We start from the raw sequence: 25,572 nt of genomic DNA, 5'->3' as shown, positions 1-25,572 counted from the left end.
GCTCACATCCCAACTAATCACCCCCCGCTAATAGCTGCTTTTGCAGAGAAGTTGGTTTGTCTCAGGTCCTTGCAGAATCAGGAAGCCCCACTGAACATCCGTGACACAGATTAACCCAGAGTACCACGAGAACCCATAGCAATACTCCGCTTTCCTTTAAGGACCTTAGTGAGTTTGATAGGTGAGGGAAATCAAGTACAGTAACAGCAGAGCAATATCTAATGCAGCCAAGCATGTGCCCGAGGGGCTGTTTCACTGCCTGCAGCCTGGTCCCCCCCAACCAGAGGCACCCACCTTTGCTGAAGAATTTGCTACAGCATAAGAGAAATGTGGTCATGAGTCCGGCGCTTGCTTTTCAGTGATGCTTCGTTTTCTTCCTTTTCTTTAGCTATTGACTGCTCAGACCAGGCTGCTTCCTACACCATCTCTCTTTGGCTATGCACAAGGCACAGGGTCAAGACAGACTTGATAAATTGGTTTTGACCTCCAGCAGAAGCATGCTACACGCCATGAGACCGCAGCACAGACAAGGGACTTGGTTAAGCGACAAACAAGGTGGAAAGAGGGAAGCGGAGCCAGCTCCAGCTGCTAAATCAGTTGCTGCAACAAAAGGATGGTAACTGAAGTGAGGAGATCCTTATCTGGTCAGGGATGCTTAGACCATACTCCCCTGGAAGAACATAGTCCTCTTCTCCTGCATATCCACAGGGACCTTGGTCTAATCACAAAACAAGTTTAGTAGCCCTGCAGATGGGAAACAAACACCCTGAAAGGCTGAGGTATCTCCTAGCAGGACGGTTTCACCATTAGCAGCACATGCACCACATACCACAAGAAAACGCAGGGCAGCTTCAGCCAGGAGAGGATGTGCCCTTGGTCAGCAGCAGCACCGGCCACCACGCCGCTGCCGAGGGCAAGTGGACCTCAGCAGGGTCACGAGCCCAGCTGGCAGGTTAATATCTGGAGTTGCATCCTCAGAGGAGCTCGGGCCTGAAATAAGGTTCAGAGTTCTGGCAAGTTTGGCCAATGTGGTTATGAATCAAAGACCCATAAAGCTTCCAAGAATATACACCCTCCCGCAAGAGTTAGTTTCAGGCACGGCAATGGGATGCAAGGCAGGACTCAACTCGTTTGCGTTGACCCGCCGTGCTGGACGCCAGCGGAGAGCACAAGCACAAGCACCACCAGAGCGGGTTCGAGGGGGCTGAAGGGTAACCCCACGAGAGCACTCTTCCTCCCCGGCACTGCTGTGCCGGTCACCCGCAGCTCTCCAGAATTCTGAAGGGCTTTTGGGACGGCCGCCGCAGCCCCAGCTCCAGAAGGGACTGGTGAAGTGGGGCCCTCCCACTTCTGCAGAGGTTTCTGGATCCTGAAAGCACTTATTGCACAACACCTTATTTGGAGACTAAAACCAGCAATGGAGACACGTAACTACCTCAAGTATGTTTTCTCCTCCTTTTTAGGAAGGGAAGAGGAAAAGCTAGTTTCCAAAAAGTTACTACAAGTTCACAACAGCTCTTCAGAGCCGAGGTCCTCGTTTCACCTCTCCTCAGGGTCAGACTGCTCTCCCAGTGCCCATGGCAAGTTCAATAGAATCCTTCTGTGCAGCCTCTGGAAGACCCTCACGCAGTGTCGGCATTTGATACCCTACCCCAATAAATCATAGCCAGGGCAGAAGAGAGCTTAAGTGAAGCTAAGGGACCACATGAACACTTTGGGTGTGGTTCCTCCAGCTGCAACGAATTTTGGAGATTAACAACTCTAACTTTGAGAAAGTCCCTTGAACAAAGAAAAAGGGAAAGGTCATACAGTATTCACATGGGTGGGACCAGTTTGCTCAGCACAGTTGTTGAGGGGTTTAGGGATATGGATGGATAGCAATTAATTTGTTTTCATTATTTGACTATAATAGAGCTAAGCTTGCATAATAACAGGGAGCTAACTCAAACGTCCTTAAGGATTTCCAATAACTGGAGGGTATAAGTGTTTACATCTAACAGAAGAGGTGTCTGTATCACAGCGAGGAGAACACTGCAAGCTCTGGAAAAGTGCACCACCATAAGTTAGAGCTAAGAAGTATTTACATGGGCTGCAGGAGAAACATCAGCCAAGCCCAACAGCAAAATATTAACACATCCAAGGGGCTGTGTTTTAGTTAAAAGCAGGGATAAAGCCAGACTCTGTACATACAAAAAAGCCTCTTTGGTTGCTTTTCCCTTCCTATTGTCGGTCCAGCGGGGCAGATTTGCTATAACTGCCTTGTCATACACAACATGTTGCACCCAACCGTCCTTTCTCACCATACATGCAGTTGCCTCTCCTCCAGGAAGGGTGGGCTACCTAGCAGCCTCTTTGACCAACTCCAGAGACTCCTCAACTCTCAAGTACCAGCATCACATAACATCAGCTGCTGGCCAGGAAAAGCTTCTCTGGCACACCCAGGGACAGGGCGGCACGAGCCTCCCCGGCACAGAGAGCTGGCAAGCCCCCCGGCACCAGATGACCTGGGGCTGGTCGTCCAAAGCAGCCCCCCAGCCCCGTGGAGACCCCGGTCTGAAGCGGGGTCCTGCCCAGGCTGCCCCCAAGGCTCCCTTCGAGGCACTTCACTTGGGCAGCGAGGCCAAGTGCTCAGGTCAGCGGCCTCTGCAAACCCACAGGGCACCAGCAGCAGGGACAGGGCCATCATGGAGACCAAGAGGCAGGCGTTACGGGATCACCCTAGATTTAAGGCAAGGCAGGATGCTGTTGTGCTAGCAATGAATAGATCCTCCGCTGCACCTCGCCCCAGATCTTCTGGTAACGAGAACTACTCCATTTCTCAGCCCATGTGTTCTGTACGCTGTTGGGCATCTTAAATCAGGTATCAACATTTCAGATAGCTATATATAGTAAAGGTAGCACCTAGGTAAGATTCACTCTGAACAAGAAACCCGTGTCAAATCATCTCAGTCCTATTTTAATTCCCTAATTCAAGCTGGAAAGCAGATGCACTAGAAATAAGATTCTCAGTTATCTGGTCAAATTACCAAGATTTTTTTCCCCTCCAGTGGTTCCTATGCTGGCAAGAGGCTCACATCAGTAACAAATCCGAACTCACAGGCGATTGCTTGAACAAGGCCCTTTGATTTTAATCATTTGACTAGCTTTTGTTTATACATTTAAGTGCAAGGGCAGTTGTTGCTAACACTCCAAGGGCAGGCACGCCAACACATACCTGCATTTCAGCACCGCAGTGCTGAAGGCTGAGCTATCCACTAAGCTTCACATTCACAAGGTGCAGCTGAAGTGCATGTCAAGAATCAAACCTCATTTTTGGTGTAACCTAAATGATGGTCCAGAATCATGGGACATGGTTTAGTGGGCATGGTGGGGTTGGGGTGATGGCTGGACTTGATGGCCTTACAGGTCTTTTCCAACCTTAGTGATTCTGTGTGATTCTGATTTCGGGTAAGCAGCAAAGGCACTGAAAGCTTGGCCTAAATGTCCCAGTAGTAAAGGCTGTATATGTCTGAAAAACCCTCAGCTTTCTCTAGATATTTGAGCAAGTAATTTGAATCCTGAAATACTGAGTTAAGGTCCTTTTACCATGCTTCTCAGGAACTTGGCTTCAAGCACCTTAATGGTTTGGATGGGCAACTGTATCACTCAGCATTTTCCTAGATAGTTTTCCCATCTTGGAAAACCTCTTAATAAATGCCTTGAGGAAGGGAATCACCTGCTTCTCATTAAACCTGCCTCAAACTTTCAGGGAAAAATTACCCCCAGAAGACATCACTGGAGAGCTGAAAAGTTCCAAAAAGCTCTTTTGCAGAGTTGTTCCTCAGGATCCCGTGTGAGCATGGCCTGGGGCACGTGTTGCTCCCGCGCAGGAGCGGCCGCTCACCTGCCGCGGAGCGCTGGCAGAGACCAGGGAAGCAGAGGACTCGACCTCCGCCCGCTGTGGGACCAGTCCTGGAGCCAACACTGCCCCGACTTCTGCTTGGGAGGGCACAACAGCCAGAGGTGCCGCCCCACCTAACCCATCCTAAAGGCACGTTAAGACGACAACTGCAGGAGGTCCTGAAGGAGCCCAAACCAGCCCTGCGTTTTGTGGAACACCCATGTCCCAGCTGGGGCTCAGCCACGTCACCTTGGGTTTGTTCTGCCCTATCCTCTCTTCTGGAAGAGATATTCCAGAAGTCTCACAGGCAAGAGCCCTGTCTGGTTTCACCACTCATGCCATTCATCAGCGAAGACGTTTGCTGCTTCTGCTGAGCCAAGGTATGACATCAGCCTGATGACATCAGCCCGACATGTCAGCTCTGCGCTCAGCCCATGGAAGCATCACTCACCCCAGACACACACGACCTGGGAGTCTGCGTGCAGCAAGGAGGGAGAAGTCAAAGCTAAAGCACTCGGACAAACTAAAGCACAACCCAAGTACTAGCTCTAGAGGTGCTCCTGGGGACCTGGACTTTTCTTTCCGCTCTGCCAGCGTCCGCACTAAGGACACTGGCACACCAGAGCAGAAGAGCCAGGGCAGCAGAACCGCTGCTCCTGAAACACACTGACCTTGTCCAACAGTTTTACATATGGGGTATTATGCTAATTTTCCTCTCCTGCTAACAACCAAACATCCTCCTTGACCATACCTGACATCTGGTGAGGTCCAGTTTCAGGTGCGCTCAGGGGCAGCTCCAGTACAGGCACAGAAGAAAACTGTCCAAAGCAGCTGGGACCAGCTGAAGGCCAGGCAGGAAGGCTTCGCTCCGGTGGGACACTCCGGGCTGTGCCGGACAAACTTCTCCGGATTTTAGAAGGGGCTCCTTGACAGTGTCTGCAACTGGAATAACTTTGTGCAAGGGCAAACAGCTACTTTTGGACGTGTGTTAATCAATATACACACCCGCTACTATAATTTTGACTGACAACAGCAAAGGATTGTTTTGATTTGTCCTCTCCTCATTCTCAGACAGAAAGCATCTATTGTAATCCTGACCTGAAAGCAATTTGTTTCCCTGCCAGATCCTGAGCAAGCAGAGTTATCCAAGTTACCACACTCACAGAAAAAACCCACTTACAAAAGACTGTCTTTCATTTCAAATTCTCTCTGTATATTTATTTAAGTCATCAGTGAATGAGTTGGTATCATCGAGATTACTGGAAGCACCTACTGGTATTAAACTCTGCAGAGTAAGAAGTTTGTTGCCTTTTATTTTAGCAACGTAAAGACCAGGGAAAGGCACTGATATCTGAGAAAACTATTTCAATGGAGCTGCCAGGTCCCAACCTACAGGAACCCAGAGATACAACAGAACCAGAGCCCCTGCAAATATCTCACTCTTCCAAGAGCACATAGTTGGCAGCATTCCTTTCTCCACTAACAATGTGTGAATTAACGATAAGAGAAGGGCAAACTTTGAGAAATGAACAGATTTTTCCACAAGCAAGACAGTGCTTCACTTGGTCTGAATTATAAAACCAAACCAAGCTGTGAGTAGGTGTTTGGAATGGGAAGAACCCCCCAAATTTAATGAAACAGCAGCTGTGCTGAGTTCCAGAGTGCTCAGGTGAGTGTCTCCTTGTAATGACCGGTTACCTTCCGTGAGCCAGCTCTGTCCTTTCCACCTCCAGCACGAGGAGAAGGAGCTGGACAACCATCAGGAACAGGGGTCCCTCAGGACACCGACGTGTTGCGCTTCAGGAGTGCTTCCATCAAGTTTCTGCACACCACCACTGATTTAGTCCTACACATCTTCTCAGCATTACTGTGTTTTACAGCTGAGGACAAGTACTGCTAGGGCAAGGCAACAGCCACGATGCTTTGGGTAAATTTGCTTTCCTCTGTTTCTCCGAGAGGAAGAAGAAAAATCTACTGTCATCTTATGACAGTGTTTCATTGGGAAGGAACCCATCTGCAATAATTTGCCAAAGGCTATGTAAAAGCTAATCCTGACAGAATTTAGCCTGTTTTCTTAGTAGGTAAGGCAATAAACCCCTAGGATTTAAAACTTCCAATAGACACGTACAACTGTGCTAGAAATTAATAATGGTATTTGCACAGCAGTTTGCATACAACAGCCACCCAGCTGCTTCGGCGCTGCTCTTATCCAAGGCTTTAACATCCCAGGCACAAGCAAAAGTTACTTTCCTAGAAGCACGTATTTTTGCACGCCTGAAGGATACAGCTAGCGGCATCCACAGTTAAGTACTAGCAGAAAAAACCCTTTCTATTTTCCTGATTTCCTACTACTCAGCCCTCCTCCTCCATTCCCCTAGACTTCCGTTCACATCGTTTGCTTTCCAAGTGAGCCAGCCAGCATGCCCTCCTGTTCACAAGTGCCTCTTAATTCACTGGGGTCACCCACCCCACAGGACAAGGAACAGGCTTTCCCCCCGCCTTGCCTCTGATCCATTGGGAAGAGCCGATCCTGAACAGGGTTGAGATATCACACCTTGGGAGCTAAACGTTAACGATTGCCGATGCCCCACCTGCCAGCAGCCACCTCCAAGCTGCCATTCATTTCAGTTGTATCAACTGCGTTCAATGGGCTTTGACTCGGAGCACGGACACCGACACGGAGGGGAGTCCCCCACCGCAGAGGGCAATAGCTGCGCTGGAGCCCTTCGGAGGCTCTCCACAACCAAAGCGATGAAGTCAAAGGGTTCAGAGAAGGCAAGTGGTAAAAGCATGAGGAATCAGGCTGGTGACCAGCGTTAGGAAAGTCTGGCTCTTCAGAAGTTGCAAACAGCTGCCCCGAAATCTTTCCCTTTCTCTGAGCCCCATCTTTAAATGGAGCAATAGCTTCAAGCTAGGACATCTGAGTACCTCTGCTCCTGAATGGCTGAAATACAGTATTTCCTTTTTCAAAAAAGGAGAAAAAACCTCAGCCTAAACAAATACTCCAGACACTGCCTCCCTGCAGGACGAGAGGGATTTTGTAACTTGTAAACTGTATTTTATGGGACTCGATTCAGCTCTGAGTCCAAGTCCCAAAATAAGCTCTTTAACCCATGTGCTGCTTTATGATTTCATATCTATAAATACCTGCTCGGAGCTAAGCAGGTTCCTGCAGTAAGATCAACACCTCTTTCCCCGCGACAGCCGTGCAGCGCTTCCTCCCGCAGGCGCCGACACGGGTCTTGGAGCCGGGCTTTCAGTCCCACGGGTGCACACCGTCTTTTGGAGAGGGGCACGCAGGCCGATACCCCCACCTCCCCGGGCTACCAGCCACGTACAACCTCTCACCGACTCGGGGACCAAACCCCCGGCCCATCGAGAGGAGGTTTACAGGGAAGGTACTGCCTTTCCACAGCGAAACTCTGAGCTCCTGCTAGCGGGGACTAACCAGAAATCATGAACACAAAAGAAGCCTGCAAGGGATAGAGCACTGAAAGTTACTTAATCGTTAAAAATTGAGGTCCAGCTTCCAACAGCAGAGATGAAATTGCGTGTACAGTTACAACGGCGCTTACACAAACGAGCACCAGCGCGTTTAAACGGTGCAGGCGACGGCTCCGCAGGCACGCTCACCGAGCTACGGCACTCCCCACCTTTAGCACTGCGTGCCCGAATTGGTTTTGGGCAGAACAGAGATTTCAGAGATGTGTCCTGCGGAAGAGCACTTCTGGGTGTAACCCCCGTTATTTGGGAGCTCGGTTCTCCCCCCGCCCCGAAGCCAGCCGTCGGCCAAGCACTGCGGAGGATCCCCAAGCGCTCGCCGTGCTGAGGGAACAACACAGCTAGGGATTCAGCCCAAGTATCCCATACACCTCCATCAAGGGATACAGTTTATGGAAAAAAATGAATGAAAAAGCTGAGCCTCCAATGTATCCCTCAAGTTTAAGACGCTCTAAATTTTTGGACTTCACAAAGGGCAAGTTCCCAATCCCTAATAGCTTTCCCATCCACACCTGCAGATTTATACAGAGGAGTCTTCGAGTGTCCGGACACTTTGCTGACGGAGAAGGGGGGCTTCTGCCTCCCCAAGACCCCGCGTCACCCAGACCCCTGCATACACCGGGGCTGATCTATCACAGCAGCGGTGCTTTTTCCCTGTCCTACAGTCCGTCTGCTTTGGGTGTTCGCAAAAACCCATGCTAAAGAACTGAAGAAAGAACAAGTTAAAGAACCAAAATTTGTATTAACTGAGTAAACTTTACCTTGGCTTTGACAAGTGCTTTTAGCTTAGTGGGTTATTTTCTTCTCCTGACAGAAATGGACTGAATTTAGCGAGAGCAGTACACAAATCCTGCTGCCGGCGCAGTCCAGCTGAACCAGCTCCAGTAACGCACGGAACGCCAGCCATCACGCTTTATCTTTGTTTCGGGTTTTAACTCTTCATTTAGAATTTAATCTAAACAACACATTTGCCAAACAGAATGCCGTCCCACTCATGCTGTTTTAATTTCCTCCGAAAGAATCCCATAATACACTAGGCAAGACATCAACAATAATTAAACCCAACAGTGACTGAAAATCAGATTTTCAGGGCCTTGCAAGAAGCCCTAATGAGTTCCAGACTTGCCTTCCCCGACTTGCTCAAACTGGTTGCGCGACACTGCCAAGCCAAATTGGAATTTGACAGTATTCCACCCTGTGCCCAGAAAAAGTGCCCTTCTGATTCAGGAAATTAAACAGCCGTCTACTGCGAAGACGCCCATTTGTCTTTGGACTTACATTATTCAGACAGCGATCCAAGGTCTGTATTATTTTTTCCTTGTTTTTATTATGTCATTTCGTATCTCTTTTGAAGTGCAAACTAGCTGGGACTTTTCCTTTTGCATGCCGCCATGCCCAGCTGCAGTTCAGGTGACAGGAGACGGGCAGCTTGTCTGAAGAATGACACAGAGCATCACACCTCCCTCGCCCCACGCAGCGGGCACGACGCTCGGCACTGCCCACCCGCAGATCCCACGGCAGACAGTTTGGGCTATTCCCTTCAGGGATTTTAGTGCACTTACAGTTAAGATGACACCTCGTCCTTCACCCCTCCACCAAGGGGAGCTTAGTATCCAGCCACACGGTTTGGAGAGGCTCTGAGGGGTTCTGCATCCCCAAGTCTTCCAGGTGCCTTTAAGGCCTCCGACGCGCCGCTGTGCAGCCTCACCGTGCCATTCCCCGGGATGACGCTCCAGAAGCTCCTGGAGACAGGTCTAGCACAGGGACTCCTTCGCCAGGCTGTAGTCCTGCTCCAGGGCACAGACTTGCTCAGCCCTCCTTGCTGCCCACGTCTAACCCTGCTTCTCCGCTCCCTCCCACACGGGACCCCCAGCCCGGGGCTGCTGGCAGGGGCTCCACCCCGCTCAGCCCCCCAGGCCTGGACGAGGCAGGAATTGGGCTGTGTCTGACAAAAGCCGACTGACCACAGCCTAGCAAACAGTACGCAACCCACACCTCCCATGAAAAAGGGTCAAGTTTTCACTCTTGGGGATCAATCTCCACTCAGCGCCTGGGAAGAGCTTCCCTCAGCACCCAAAGGTGCCCTCCCCACAGGAGCTGCGGCAACCAGGACCCCATGGACATGCCCGAGGGTTATCAGCAGCAGGGACCTGCTGGCAGAGAACACATTGCTCCGAGACTCCAGGGATGACGCACCAGAGGAGACCCTCCCGGCAGGTCCTTGCTGAGCTCTGGCCCCCCGCCGCATGCCTGGGGGGACAGGGTCACCCCGCGGTGCCGCACTGGGGGAGCCTGCCCTCCCCAGCAAGCACTGACAGGGTCCCCGTGGCGAGCAGCCGGCCGGGTCGGCAGGGCCAGGGGGGTGGGCAGAGCTGGAAGGAGGAGGGGAGGGGTGGAGGGAAGGAGGAACCCCTCATTCCCACCCAAAAATCAGGTATTTCAGGCAGGACACGCAGAGAGCAGGAACGTTGTGCCACGGAGGGGAGCGCAGTGCAGGGAGGGCAGGGCATGGCCCGGCCACCCAGGCTGACACAGACAGCAAGCCCCGCTGCCAAACACCAACGTTTGCCCAGGGTGACCTGCAAGGAGCACCCAGTTTTCCACAAAACCCAGCAAGTCCTTTTCCTCAGGATGCAGCAGTTGCATAGTTCAAACCTAACAGGAGCTACATCTTGAGGACAGACAGGCTGACATTCCCACCCCAACAGCCAGGGAGGGACTGCCAAGGAGACTGGTGGCAAGGAACTCCTCACAGAGGTGCATGGCAAAGGGTGCTGTCCCCCCGGGGAAGGTCCGGAGGTGCCCCTGCACCCTGGCAGACCCACAGAGGCCAGTCCCAGGGCACAGCACCCAGCGCTGCCCGGTCGGGGCTACCTGGCATCAAGAGATGGGATTACAACAGCGTGGAAGCCGAGAAGCACTGACATTAAGTGCTTAACTCATGTCCTAATTATGCAGTGACAAAGGTACAGCAAGTAAGGTCGTAAAAGCAGCTTCTCCCTGGCAACCCATTCCACGCGTTTTTTATTTAGCAATTAAAATCCCTTCCATTCAGCTCAACGCCATGCCAAGAGGGCGTTTCAGTTATTCTGGTTCTTTTGCTCATCAAAAGACACTGTGGCAGAGGTCCGGGATTTCCCGGGGAAAGCGAGTCTCTGCCAGCCCGAGCACCAGGAGCGAACGCTTTCCAGAGGGTCTGAAGGGAGAGGAGCAACTCGCCCGAGGACACCAGCTCAGAGCGGCAGCGGTCAGTCTTATGCAGGTTAATTTAGACAGCGAAGGGTTCTCTCCCAGCACAAGCTTTGTTGAAGTAGATTTGTACAGAAGTAAGAGCAAACCCAGATGCATCGCCGGACGCTGTGGCGGGGCAGACCCTGCGCGTGTCGGCGTGCCCACGGCTGCCTCCGCCCCACCGCGGTACGGGAAAAACTCAACCGCTCCCGAGGTGACGTTTGTCCACGCTTATCCCCCAGCGTTTAACTCACCTAACACTCGTGCTCTGCAACACGCCTTCTCTTGGCACCCGCTGCTTCGGCTCCGCGCTCGAAACCGGCGTGACAAGCGCCGCCGGGCAGCCCTGCTCCCGAGGGCTCCAGCGAGCTCCGGGCGAGGCCGGAGAGGAAGGTGACAAGCGGGAGCCAAGGCCGGCGCGACGCCCGGCCCGGAGCAGCGCTCCCCTCAGCCCCGCGCTCAGCACCGCCCGCGGAGGGCCGCGCTGGGGGCAGCGCTGCCGCGGGGCAGGCGAGGGGGCACCGGGGAAAGACACGACGGCTCCCGGCCCCGCCGCGGCCCCCGCTGCGCGCCCGCCCGCCCCGCGCACAGCCCAACGCCGTTCCCCGAACGCGCAGCCCCGAGGCCTGGCCGGCGAGGGGCACCCGGAGAGGAGGGCCGGGGGAAGAGCACCCCACGGGGCGAGCGGGTCCGCCCGCCCGGACCCACCTTCTGCACGCCGGAGCTCAGCTCCATCCCGCACCGCGCCCGCCGCTCGCCCAGGGCGCGCCGCCCGCCCGGCGCCTTTCATTGGCGACCGCGGCTGCCCCGAGCCGCCCTCAGCCAATCTGCCGCCGGCAACAAACTTTCCTGCCCAATGGCGTGCGGCGGGGCGGGGCGCGCTGGTTAACGCGCGCACGTGTGCGCGGGCGCGGCGCTCCGCTCCTCTCCGCGCAGCGCAGCCCCCGCCGCTGCGCCCGGGGCTTAAAGAGAAAGAGAAGGGCAAAGGGGAAAAAAAAAAGGTGTTTTTAGGCGCTCCCACCCCAACGCGGCCGTGCGGGGAGGGGTGCGGAGGGGAGGGGAGGGGGCCCCGGGGCTGGGGGTGCCCGAGCGCTGGGCGGGCCCGGCCGGGGCGGAGGGAGCTGGCAGCTCTCAAGCCACGTCTCCTTTCTGGGCAGGGCTGGGGGATGCCCCACTGTCCCACAGTCCTGCTGCCCCACTGCCCCGCCATCCCACTGTCCTGCTATCTCACTGTCCCACCACCCCACTGTCCCGCCATCCCACCGTCCCGCTGCCCCACTGCCCCGCCGTCCCTCTGTCCCGCTGTCCCATTGTCCCACTGCCCCGCTGTCCCTCCGTCCTGCTGCCCCACTGTTCCACCATCCCGCTGTCCCGCCACCCCACTGTCCCGCCATCCCACCGTCCCGCTGCCCCACTGCCCCACCGTCCCTCCATCCCACTGCCCCACTGCCCCACAGTCCCGCTGTCCCGTTGTCCCACTGCCCCACCGTCCCTCCATCCTGCTGCCCCACTGCCCCACTGTCCCGCTGCCCTACTGTTCCACCATCCCACTGTCCTGCTGCCCCACTGCCCCACTGTCCCGCTGCCCCACTGCCCCGCCATCCCGCTGTCCCGCTTCCCCACTGTCCCGCTGTCCCACCATCCCGCTGCCCCACTGTCCTGCCATCCCACTGCCCCACCGTCCCGCCGTCCCAGGCTCTGACACCAAGCGTGGGGAAAAGGATTTCCCGACTCAGAGAGGAATGTGCTGGGGCAGTTTATCACAGGAGACAGACAGGGAATGTTTTCAGCAGATGAAACCATCCGAAACCGCGTTTCTCATGCTATTTCAATGTAAGTTAAGCACTGAATGATCATCTATTGCCTTTGGGGGTGTTTCAGGTGAAATGGCAAGGTCGTCTTCACAGCTTTCAACAAACATTCCTGCCTCGGCAGGGAGGTCCAGCACAAAGCCCCTTTGTGCAGGCGAGGGTAAGAGGGCTCCGGTGCTCCCGCTCCCAGCTCTCTCACCCTGTTGCCCCCTTTCCGTTGTCCCCCACCGTTCTCCCTTCCTCATTGTGCCGGAGTTCAGGAAAAACCCGTGCGGAAATAACAGAAACCAGGATCCAACTGCCTCCTTACGTTCTGCGATCAAAGCAGAGCTGCCAGGAGCAGGGAACACAACCACAGCTCGGGATTGAACTGCCTCTTCACAATTGTAATTTAAAAAAAAATCCTTAACACTCTTGTGTTGATTTAGTATCTCGCACGTTGGTGTGTTTGTCTGTGATTTCTTGCATACATTCCCGCAGAGAAGGGAAGCAGATACCCCAGGCTCATTTTTACCTGCATTCAGTTTCTGAGAGTGCTTCACGATTAATTATGTCCCTTTTGCTCATCTGTTTCCGCATGTGACCCCAGCAGGGTTTATTAGAGCTCACATTGCATTTTGTCCCCAGCACCTGGAGATGCTTTTCCAAAACGAAGGAATACAATTTACAGCGGTTGTGTGGAAAGGCAGATGAGTGAACGGTGGCAAAGGCTGGTGCCTCACTGGGAGGAGACCAGGAACGCAACGCAGGCGCTTGTATTTCCCATCTCCTGCTCCACTGCGCTCTTCACTTTGGTTCTTACATGGTTTTTCATTTTGCAGGAGAAGATAAGGGCTTCCTGCTGCTTCCAGCTGTGGGATGGATTGCTGGGGTCCATGCAGAGAGGGGTACACCTGCACAGTGCCTCAGGAGCTGGGTCGCTGAATTCTCCAATCGTGCCTCAAAATCACCCTGGGACAGTGGTCGGATCATTCTCCAGCTGGTGAACGCCGGGCTCTCCTCTGCACCCCTGTGTAATGCTGGGTGCTCTCCCTCTCTGGCGCAGGATGGAGCGGTCGATGCCTCCCAGGATCTGGCCCAGGGAAGAGGGATCCTCTCTGTTCAAGAGAAATAATGGGGATGGAACTGTGTAGGTAATAGTGGCCCGATACAGCAAACGGGCCAAAGGGGCGTCAGGGGCTGGCGACCCCCCGGAGAGCAGGAATGTGCCCATGCAGGGCGCGTGTCGGATTTTTTAGAAGAGATATTTAAACAGCCTCAAAAAAATCTGGGTTAAAAAGCAAAGGCAGAAGAGGAATTCTGGCGAGATAAAGTCCCTCCCAGGAGGGCGTTTGGACCTGACCTTCCGGAGGCATTTTGGGAGCGAGCGGAGGGAACAGCGCAGGGATATTGTTTTTCAAACCCGTGCCATGAAGGGCTTGGCAGCCCCAGGAAACGTTTGAAATGGCAATGGGGTGACATTATCTCACTTTCCCAATGCACACATGCACATAGCAACCTGGGAAATAGGAAAGAACTTACAAAGGGATTTCTGGGAGCCACGAGGCACGGGGTGAGGGGCCAGCGCACAGCGGGGAGCGGTGGCACTGCCCTGCGGCCGCCCGGCCCCAGGGACAGCTGCGGCAGGTCCTCGACCGCTCCCGCGCTCGCCCGGAGCTGAGAGACGCGCTTCGGACAAGCAGGGAGAGAAAGTGATCTGTTTGTGGGTGACGAATGTTGGAGGGAGACGTTACATGTAAAAGTGCTGGTTTGGGGTTTTTTTGTTTCTTGGCTTTAGTTTTAAACAGCGGTTGTGAAGACATGCACCAGCACGCTCCGGGTGCCAGGGCAGTGACCAGGCTCTCCCCATGTAGTGAAGGCTTTTCATCAGCATGGAAACAATGCTTGACACAGTGCGTAATTAGGGTCTATGATTTCTTACTATTGGAAGATAATAAAACCAAGATTAGAATAAGATTTAAAAACATCCTAGATGCTTATATCTACAATAAAATACATCTGAACTGTTGTAATTAATGATATCACAAATAAATCATGACAAGCAATAGCTAAGCATAGCCAGAGCGAGAAGCCATATCAAGGGTGGATTATTTCTGGTGTTCAGAAACCCCTTGAGAAGCACCTGACGGTGGCTGCTCGCAGAGACGGGAAACTCAGCCAAGCTGGACGGTGACTGTTTTAGTTTCTAGGTTTCTGAACGATTCAGCCTATCATCAGGAATAAAGGGCCATAAATGTTGACTTTGAGGATGAGATCTGCTCCAGCGTGGCGGCAGGTTGCACAGCAGAGCGAAGTGCGGTCAGGGCGAGGCGAAGGCAAGTTAAAGTCGGCTCTGAGGAGGACCCGACCGCTCAAACTGTGCCTTGGGAAGGATGCCAACGCCAGTTATCACTGACGGCCTCTGAGTAATGAGTCTGCGCTATACTTAGCTCTTTGCTAGGAAGAGACAAAATCATGCGATGACTAAACACAGCTAAATCTCTGCGGTAGTCATTCCCTATAAATTGCCGACAAATGGACAAAGGGGGAAGATGCTCAATTATGAGAAGCAGAGATTGCAGCTTCCTGTTGATTCACCGGCAGCTTTTATCAGGACAAAACTATCCCTGTAGAGGTGTCACCAGACTATTGCTTCCTGAAGTGCACTCGGAGGTCAGCCCAGCTCTGAAGACAGAAGCCTGTACCACAGACAAAAAAAATAGTTGCTAGCTGATGAAACGGCAGTAAAAGGTTGGCATTAGTAATAGTTTCTTAACCAAGCAGAGCTCCTCGCTTCTTCTGAGAAGATGCTGAAGGTGAAGCCTGGCTTCCCATCTCCTTTGAGTTCATCTTTACGGGTCTGCAAGGTCAGGAGTTTATTGGAGTTACTGAGGACAGGGGAGGAAAAGACGTATTAGGTCATCTGCGGAGGGCCGTCTCTCCGAGTGCATCATTCTCTGTGATTTAAAACATCTTAAGCAATACCCATTTCTCAGGTCAGAATCTGTACTTTCTAAGATGGGTTTTGCAAGGTCTAACTCAGCTGAGTTTGCAGCTTCATTCCTCATTTATATTCCTGCCGCTCGTATTGTTTCAGCTGTGGCTTTGAAGAATGGAGCGAGCCGCTTCCCAGCCCTTCTGGCTTGTGAACCTGGAGAATGAAGGCCACGTCCTCGTGCCCCTTCCCGAACCCTGCGCGCTCTCACCGGGCGCTCCCCTCGGCAGGGAGGGAGCAGCTCGCCAAGCCCGGCTCTCTGCCGCCTGCGCCGGGGCTGCGCCGGGAGCTGGCAAGCCCAGCTCAAAGCTTTACTTCTTGCAGCCGAGACCCACCCGAAGGTGGGAAGAAGAGGCTGAAAAAGGAGAGGAGCCCATCAGGCGCTGAGATGCGGACAGGCGCTGGCTGAATTAAGACAAACTCCCAGGGTTGTTGCAGCTGGCCGATGATTTACCAGATCAGCTCGCTGGGCTGGAGCTTCCCTGTCCCCTCCGTCACCACCGCCCGTGTGCCATCCCCGGCTGTGGCATGCACTCCCGGCCGCGCACCCAGGGACGCATGGCACAGACCTTGGCAGGATCCGGCCTTGGCCTGAGGCGGGTTACAAGGTGCTCAGTGCAGTCCTTAGTGCCAGACCTCGGATCTGGGTTGCCGTCGCCGCGGGCACAAACCCATGTGCTCCTGCCTGTGCGTCTGCTGCAGGTCTCGCCCGTGGGGAGCGGGAGCCCTGCCCGGGCACCAGCAGCCCCGCAGGTCCCGCCGCGGGTGCTGTCCACGCTTACTCGGAGCTTTATGGACACACGATATACGTCAGCCATAAGGACTGAAGGGAGACCGGTCCCTGAGCCACAACTTCATTTTCACTGCCCTCGCTCGCGTGCAGGGAGGAGCGCTGGCGCCCTGCTCTGATCCCAGCCCCTCTCCCTGCTCGGCTTCTCAGGGGAAGGGGACAAGTCCCGAGGGAGGTGGAGGGGTGGCACGGAGCAAGGTCTGCTGAAAGGTGCCCGGCTGGGGAATCGGGCTCTGGCTGCGGGGTGGGGGCTGAAGAGACCAGACGTGTGGGGAGCAGACTAGCGAGGTTAAGCCTTGCTGCAGGAGAGAGGCAGCGCTGGGGGAGCAGAAAGATTTTCTTACGAATTTCTTGATTTCTTCAGGAATCCCACATGGAGGAAAGGGCCAAAATTCTGCCTGGAACTGATGCTGACCTGCTTTGTTGTGAAGAAGTAAAAGGCATCGCTGCAGAAAGGGGAACGAAACCTTGGAGCTGAGAATGAATTTTCCTGTTAACCAGAAGGCTGATGCCGTTGGGCTGGCAGAGCTAAGCCGCGTCTCGCAGAGCGGTCGATGCCGCTCTGTCCCCGGGGTAGATCCCCGCTGATACTGTTAATTTAAAAGAGCTGCTTGACTTGCTGCTTGACTGATGCAAGTGAAAATTTGGTCCAGAGACCACAGAAATGGCCAACAGCTATAATATTTCTGATGCCACGAACTAGTTGAAGTCACAGACGTCGCGCCCCGACGTGCTGGCGTGGCCCACCGCAGCCTCAGCGGTCGGGGGTCTGCGTGAGCTGGTGAAGTCTTCGCCCCTTTGAGAGCAGAGTTTGTGCACTGCAAATCAAGAAGCTAATGCTATGGTTAAAGGGATTACTGCAAACTATGCTGTGTTTTCTAGTGAGAGAATTTGTGGTATTGCATTCTTGGCTAATTCTCAATTTTTCTCTTTTGTACAAACATAAAGGGATAAATGAAGTAGAAAATACTGCTCCGCAGCTGCTTTTGGTTAAGTTTTTGCCCCTCTTCCATGAACGTAGTAGTAAAAATACAGATTTGGTTGAAATATTTTTGAAGATATTTTCATCTCCTGGACTCTCAATAAGAGCAGAGCAATCAAAGAAAAATGACAGGAAAATAAAGGGAAGAAACTAATCAAAAAGGCAGATGAATGACAATTAAAACCAGGCAGCTCCTTGGTTATTGAATAAAACAAGCCAAATTCCTGTATGTGCTGATTTTGCCTGTGGTTGTTTGTAAAGAGATATATGATTGCAGTGGAAAGAAAAAAAAATACTGCATCAACTCTAAGAAGTATTTTGTGGTAACATACTATGCTTTTTTCACTGGTCGTGATCAAATGAGTCAGCTAGTTTGTAGTCAAAAATAGATCCAGTAATGTAGATTAAAAAATAAAACAGCAATACATGTGGTTATGAACACAGCTGTTACGATATGGGTTTCCTAATTTGGCTATATTCATGCAAGGTTTTTCGTCCAAAGCTTTATGCAGTTAGTTTCATCATCAAAAGATTATTTGTAGTGGGCAAAGCTCTTAAAATCATGTATCAGTCTGAGCCTCTGAACTCTGTAAGCCTATCTATGAAGTAAGAAACAGCATATAGCGCTTATGAAGAAAATTAATCATCCTTTTTGCCCCTTTATTTTGAATCCAGGGCTTTTTTTACTTTCGCCTTGGCCATGCTGCTCAGGGGAAGTTGTTCCAGCGCAGACAGATCCGTTGGGAAGCGGCTGCCTGGCACAACCGGCTTCTGTGCAGAGCCAAAGCAGCCGCCAGAACGGCGGCGTGCGGGAGCAGCCGGGTCTGGCTGGCCCTGCGCTGTCCGGGGCTCCGGCCGGAGGCGGGGGCCGTGGCAGGCTGTGGCTCTCTGCTGCCCAGGGGCTGCAGGACCCGCCGCTGGGCTCCCGAGGGACCGGCGCTGTGATGGGCAAAGCTCTGTGGTTGGCATCAGCTTCGCCCAGTGCTGGGAGCCAAGGGCGTTACGGGGCTGCCACGTCACGTCTCCGTCACCCGGCTGGGCAGGAGTGTGGTGGCTTCTCCGAGCAAGCCTGAAGTGAAAACACCCCGGGTGCCGCATCGCTGGCGCAGCCGTGGCCAACCGCATCCGCTGCCCGTCCGGCCACGCTGCCAAGGCAGGAGCGGCTTCGTCCCACCTGGTAGGAAGAGAGATCTGGGAAGGGAGGAAACCGAATCTGGGTGAGGCAAAAGCTCTTGAGAAAGCCGTGGGCGTAGACAAGGAAATGAAGAGATGTCCCAGAAAAGATGTCCCAGGGTGTATTTAGCTGACGTATGTGGCTGCAAAAGGTCAGCAGACGGATCCGGAGGGCACTGGCCAGTCATGAGGTTGGAATGGTGGTGGAGATGATGAGGGTGGTAGGGCAGACAAAGACCAGCCGTTAGAGATCATGGCCATGGGAGCCAGTGTGGTGCCTGAGCCACGGCGAAGCCATCCTGGAGCAGGAGCGGTTTGGTTCAGGGCTGTAAATCTTTAGCCTACAACTGGCAGAGCCCTGCCGATCCAGCAACCCTGGTTCCTTATTGTGGACAGTAAGTACATGTAAATAAAGTAGTGGCCTTCTGTTTCGGTCCTGCATCACGTATCTGTGTCACCCTCTCTGTATGTGTCTGTATCACGCTGTGTGAGTTGCCTTTATTTGAGGACTGAAGCGTTACGGCATTTAGACATTTACTACCCAGTGAGAAACCTTAGACGTGCTAGAATACAAAAGTAACAAAATTAATTTTGCAGATCATTGTAGTTAAAAAATAGAACCATTAGCAAAGTAGAACTAACCTTATCTGATCCTACTCTTTAGAGTCTGGTATGTGGTTTTACGGATTAAGTAGTTTTACGTTTTGACGCTAAGAGTCCTCTTTTAACTCTCCATAAGGCACATTTGAAAACAACTCAGGAATCTCAAAAATACTCGAAAACAAAGATTCCTCCTCTCCAAAGTACCTTCTTAATTGAAAAACAGCCCCAAAAGTCTCTCTCTCAGCTCCAACTTCAAACCCTCTTTTGGAAGAATTTAGGAGTAGCCTTTTACAAAACGCGAGGTAGCGCCCGCCAGCCCTGCCGAATGCAGCCCTGCACCCCCAGGACGGACAACGGATGGAGCACTTCTCTCCATATCCTTTATCAGGACAACACTAATTTTCACGTTCAGGTTGTGACTGTTTTCCCACTTTCTTATTTTTCTGTTGCCACTCGCAGTGCATAACCCAAGGCGCCTCACTTATTGATTGCCCCTGTACTGGTTGGAATGATCTGCTTCTGCATGGTAACGTGGTGCCATTTAAATCGGTATCACAATGCTCCAGTAATTCCTTTTAAAAGGTTGCGGTATCACCGCCATTATTCATTAGTAGAAGGACCCATTGTAGTTTGATAGTAGGTGTCCTGTTTGCTTAAATTAATGATACACTGCAGAACTGCTAGCATATATTTAAGTTGCCATTTACTATAGTAATAAATATTAATCAGCCTCTAAAAGAAGAAAAGTGCCATTGTTGGAAGGAAGTAAAAGAAAATTTTATGTTACCCTAGGCTGTCTTGTTTCTGCAGGGACACAAGAAAAATTGTGTTTATCATTTGGTATTTCAACAGAAAAACACTGTAGGGCCCTTCTAAATCCATCTAGCTTAACTGGTTGCTCACAAGTTCAAAAAACAACTATGGATTTAAAAGAAACTATTTTTTTCCCTATAGTTTAGGTACAGTTTATCAAATGTTCTTGCAAGTCGAAACCACGCACCACTTAAGAATGAAAGGCATCTCTGTACCATACGGGCTGTTTCTGAGCAGCGGGACAAAATCACAAATGTAATACTTTCCATTATTTGCTCAAACGATTGTAAGGGCACCAAACAGCACCGAAGGATTTCAGTCCAAGTATGAGCTTACATGCCTAAAACGTGAGCCCAGCTCCACGTGACAAGCTCTGCCTTGCAACGAGACTTTCGCAGCCCGTTCGCTAGGATGGCTCCTGCGTAATCAGCTCCGCGTCCATCTCTGCTCTCACGTCACTAATTACTGCGTTTGTGCCGGCGGTGCGAGCTCAGGAAAGCTCTGGTAGCTCTCCAGGTCTCAGGCAGAGCTCAGGGTGCTGCACTACAGGCTCTTCCCCACTTCACAGCCCTTCGAGCCTCTGTTAATGACTCCTCTTTTATTGTTCTCCAGGTGTGGACACTAATAAAAACGTACTTGACAAGTGCCATAGAGTGACCAGGTCTTTGCACAGTCACACTCAATAGCTCCAGAGGAACAAGCAAATAATCCTCTTGTTACACTTGGATGGTCTGAGGACAGAAGGCAGCAGGGTTTGCAGAGAGAAGGTAAACCTCTCCAGACCCACTCATACAACCGGAACCCGAGGAGTGGATAGAGGGAGGGTCTGACGAAGTCTGCCAGTTCAAAAGCTTGGCTCCTTTTCCTAAGTGTATCAGGTCACATAATAAAAGATATTATCCCTCATCTTACCCAGATTTTGTCCAAATAAATACAAAGGACAAGGAACTTCACAAGACCTGCTTACAGTAACCGGGAAATTCTGCATCAGAGCTGCAAAGCTTCAGCCTTGAGCCGTAGCCACAATATCACCTTTTCCTTTGGAGAGGCTTTTGTATTTCTGTTAGTAATAAGTCTACTTACTAACCAATAAAGTCCTTTTGTTAATAAATGTTTAACCAAAATTGACTAAGACTTCAGACCGTACCTGGAGATCTGACACACTGAAATCTCTTTGTTAACCCACGATGCAGGTTCGTGGGCTGGCGTAGGCTGTCGTAGCGTTTGGAAGGGATCTGCTCTGACTGGAAGGGAAGGAAGGAGCATTTTCACCTCCTTTTGGTCTTGGTATGTAACTCGGAATCAACTTGCCAGTATAAATTTCCTCTTTTTTTCAGAACAACAGCTATGGTAGCAATTTTTGTGGCACCCTGAGCACAGGGACTTTTGCAGGGGGTGTCTTTATGAAGCTGGGGGCTGAATGCCGTGTGCATCATCGGGCAGCTGACGTGCCTTCCCAAGCCTGGCTCGAACAAAAAGGAGGAGCTTAGGTTAGCAGCGCTTTTTATCATGAACAGTGAATTCCCTTTCTTTTTCCCATTCGGTTCAGAGCAGATCATTCATGTTCTGTTAACGCAGCGTAGGATTTATGGCTGTGATTTAGTAGGTACGAGTTACCTACTCCTGTCTCAAACACGTTGCCAGAAGTCTGGCATGCAACCCCCTCTGACATTACATGGACATTCCCTGTATTTATCTCCATTCCTCCATTAGTTTTGTGTTAATCTTGTTTATTACCTCGTTGTTACTCTTTAAAAACTGCCAGCTCATTCATCTTGCAGAGGCTCCCACTCAGATGCTGTCTACTAATTTGATTTAAGGGGCTGTAACTCTTTCGACCTGTCACTGGAAAATATGCCCTCCTTTGGCTCAGGGCTGCTTTAAGGAGCTCGTGGTTGGAATCAGCATCGAGATGGAGGGGCTGTTAAAACACATCTCTGTCCGAAGAGTCAGGATGGGAGAGGAGCACACCTGAAAATGACACTTCCCAACAAGACCCCTCATGTTTTTGGTCAAGTTTGGTCAACTGCCACGGGGACGTGCAAACACCGGGTCAGACACTCCCCCCCGGCTCTCATAGCAAGGGTGACGAAAACTCAGAAGGCTGCAGGAGGGGGAAAGTAGAGATTTTCCAGGCCCCAGTCGAGGTGTGGGGACCCTGTGAAACCATCACCTCCCATCGACACGCTCGTTTCCCTCCATCTAGATTGTCTCGGAGACTTCTTGGGCGATTATCTCTCTGTGGCCGGAGCTGGAAGGCAGCGCATGCTGCGCACCGAGGCAGCGTAACAGTTTCACCTATTCTGGGAAATGTAAACTGCTTTTTGAGATCTCTGTTAATCACCTTTGGGGCTCTCCCAGTGGAACAAACCCGCTTGAACAAGTCTGCACCCTAAGGCCCCAGCACCCTCCCTCCTTTACCTCCAGAGCGCTGGGAAGGTGATGGAAAAACAGCCCAGAAACAGGGAAAGGCGGGAGTGCTGAATTGGGAAGTTAGGAATGGAGCCGAGAGATAGGGCCAGAGGAGCTGAACAGAGGACATGGGACGACTGACCCGTGCTGAGCATGTTGTTGGTGATTTCTGAGGGATGTGGCACTGAAACCTGTAATTGGGAGAGGATGTTTCATGATTTTAAAAGGTAAAGTTATTTCTGCTCTCTGATTGGGTCTTCGAAACATCTCCCTCCTGGGAAATTCATAGAAATGAGAGACATACTCAAGTTACCATCTAAATAATGCCGATATATTAATGTTTTAATTCTGTAATGTAGGCTCAGTAAAATAAACAATGCCAAAACGTAGAACTCGGTGATGTGCAAAATAGAAAGTCTCTTCTCATTTGCTTGAAGCAGAAAAGATCATGTTTCATTTAAGCTAGATAGCTTACTCTCAGAATGATGGTGCGGAACATTTTTCTGTGTATGCATCATGAATGGAGCTGAAATAATCTCGAATAATAGCAGTTGATCATAACATAATAGGGAAAATGAAAGAATGATGTTACAGCTTGCAGCGTATCTGGATCCTGCACAAACAGACTTCATCTGCCCTGCAGGCAGGGGCTCCAGGACCGTTAATACGAAATCTGTGTCCTTTCGTAGGACCCAATGTATAGAGTTGATGTACAGCACCGATGAATACCCAGTTGAACTCCTGGTATTCTAGCCAGCGTGCTAAGTTGATGTTGAATCGTGCTTTTCTTCTGGATGTGAGATAACAGACAATATCTGATCTGTTACAAAGCTGGCGTAGTGTGGACACGACACGCGATCTGGCAGAAAGTGAGGGGGGGATAGCCTTCACAACAAATGTGAATCTGCCAAACGCATTTGTAATCGATGAGTGTATCATGTGTCCATGGTGTTTATATTAGGGACTAGGAACTCTAAACCTGTTTTTACAGAAGCATCACATGATGGTCTGAGTTATAACCTGGAGAAGGTGCTGTTGGATATTAAACTTACAGATGAAGTACTGGGAAAATTTGGGAAAGAAAGAAAGGAGGTGAATTGCTGGCGATGGTTGATTGTGACCATTGTGTGTGTATCCATCCATCACAGCCTGACACGCACACACGTTCACAACATGATTTTGGAATGTGGCTATTGGCCGCAGACTAAGCCAGATTTATGGCTCCAAGTTGCATAGCAGCATGTGGAAGTAAATCTGGGCAAAGGAATTTCCTTGTACCTGTCATTATAAAGATTTTATACAGCACGGTTCCAGCGGAATTATTTATCTGTGTAATCACATCAACAACAGAGGAAAGAGACTGCTACATAAGCATTATGAAGAAAGATGGTTTTGCATCTGATATTCATTTGACTAAGAATATGATAATGCAGCTCCAAATCCATGTAACTGGCCATTGGCATAAAAGAGCACAAAGACAGATTCAATTACTGTAGTCCCCAACAGGCGACAAAAACTGATTAGCTCAGCAGACGTATGCTGGTAGGAAGGCGAGAGTGAACGCCTAAAGGAAGGATGTTCAACAGACCAGTACGTGGGTAAATGGAGCCTGCCCTTTCTAGGTGGACAAATTTATTTTTTATAAGTAATAAAGTAATAAAATAAATGACTTTGCTAACCTTATCCTGACAGCTTGAGCTAGTGTCTGATCATTGTTCTAATGCTTTTAGAGAACAAATCTTCTGCCATTTAGTGAATTCTGGTCTTTTGGGTTGAATTAGGTAACCAGTCAATGGTGATTAAATTAGGGATATTCTTATGTCACTAAATAAAATAAAACGGGACTAGGGAACACATTAATGCAGCACATACATGCTCTGTAAGTAAGATTCTTATCTGGGAGGAAAGTAACAATATAGTTCTGCACATGAGTATTGGGGAAGAAAAGTTAGGAATGACCCAGCTGAAGAGAAAGCTTGAACTGGAGTTCAGGTCTTAGTGCAGAGAAAAGAGGCCACGCGCGAGAGAAACCCAAGTGTATATTCCCGATGCCTTAAACGATACAAACCCTGGCTCTGTTCTCATGGTCAGAGTCATATTCGTAACGGAGGTCTTCTCTGAGGATCTTGGTGTGTCCAGCACGGCTCCGCAGTGGAGCCTTTCTCCCAGCAGCAGCCCGGATCCCACCAGCCCCGTCCTGCTGCGTGCCCTGCCGGGTCTCCGTGCCGAGGAGACCTGGAGGCTTTGGGCGATTTGGATGAGACTGGAAAATAGGTTAAAAATTTGCTGCTGGGAGAAGGGGTGAGGAACCGACTGACTGAGATGGCACGGTCACACACACACACAGAGGCAGGCTTGGTGTTCCTGTTGGACCTAATCCTAAGGCATTTGAAGGGAAGTGTGGCTGGTCCTCACCTGGGGGCACGTTAAAGGCGGAGCAGAAAGCCTGGGGACACGGGGTCTGGGGACTGTGGGGCCCTTCCAGCCTGCGAGAAGGCAGAGCTTTACTCGAGCCTTTGAGGGCTGCCATACGGGTCACTGACTTCTGTCATATCTGTAATTGCTGTTTTATGAGGAGTAGAGAACTGTGCAGTCTAAGGAAAAAAGAAAAAGGCGAGCAAGCAAGCTCAAGTATAAGTTAGAGCTACCCAGGGATTTTTCTAATTCATTTTCTGGCCTCAGTTACGGTTTTATGTGTCTCTTTCCTTTAAGCAGTCAATAAAAACAGTCCTTGCTATGGCAACTACCTCCTTCATCATTTAGACAGACATAGCGCACCATTCTAAGGACGCTCATGCCAATTAGCACTGAAAACTTTTACAGACAAAGTATTTTAAAGGAGCTACTCAGTTACATTAGCATTTTCCATTAACACCTTTCTTTTTAATCATTCAAAATGTGTATTACTGTTCTGATTCCAAGTCTCTATGGGGATAACGAACAACGGAAGTTTTGCAGGGATGGTGCTTCCTTGAGAGATACGCAGTGGGAGGGAGCGTCTCGGCCTTTGATGGACACACAGAGCATGTCCGTAAGCACTTGCGCTCGGAAGTCCCAGCAGAGCACAATCCTGAATCAAAAGACAAAACTGCTTTTTTTAATTTCAGCTGCAGCATGGCACATACCATATTTGCAAAACAGAGCTTGGCGCGTCTGCATAACTCATTGCTGTGGAAAGAGTCATCAGGATGATGTATTGAAACACAGCCATCTCCATTATGGTATGCCATGTATGTTTTTAAAAGCTATTTTTAAAATTAATAGTACTCTGTAATGCTGATAAAGTAGAAAGCATTTATAATTTGTTGCACTCCCAACCTCTTTCTAAATCCACATTAGTCTGCTTTCCACTTGACTGAAGTACATTTATTAAAAGATATGATGGTTTGAAATTTATTAATA

At 50.9% G+C, this 25,572-nt stretch overlaps 1 protein-coding gene across 3 annotated transcripts in view; it reads right to left on the bottom strand.

Moving 5' to 3' along the window:
• Positions 1 to 11,346, bottom strand: part of LMCD1 (LIM and cysteine rich domains 1) — a 34,376-nt gene extending 23,030 nt beyond the window's left edge. Inside the window, exon 1 of one of the 3 annotated variants that reach the window (XM_059823002.1) lies at positions 11,321 to 11,346. The gene's annotated coding sequence lies outside the window, so the exon portion shown is untranslated. Of the gene's footprint in view, positions 1 to 8,943; positions 9,149 to 10,866; positions 10,901 to 11,320 lie in introns of those variants that run through there. The other 2 variants (XM_059823003.1, XM_059823004.1) reach the window with 2 other exon arrangements.
• Between the last annotated feature and the right edge of the window lie 14,226 nt (positions 11,347 to 25,572).

This window comes from Gavia stellata, chromosome 12, assembly GCF_030936135.1.
Source record: "Gavia stellata isolate bGavSte3 chromosome 12, bGavSte3.hap2, whole genome shotgun sequence".
Taxonomy (NCBI): domain Eukaryota; kingdom Metazoa; phylum Chordata; class Aves; order Gaviiformes; family Gaviidae; genus Gavia; species Gavia stellata.
Note: the sequence above shows the minus strand (reverse complement) of the source record. Positions and strands in the feature narration are given on the sequence as shown.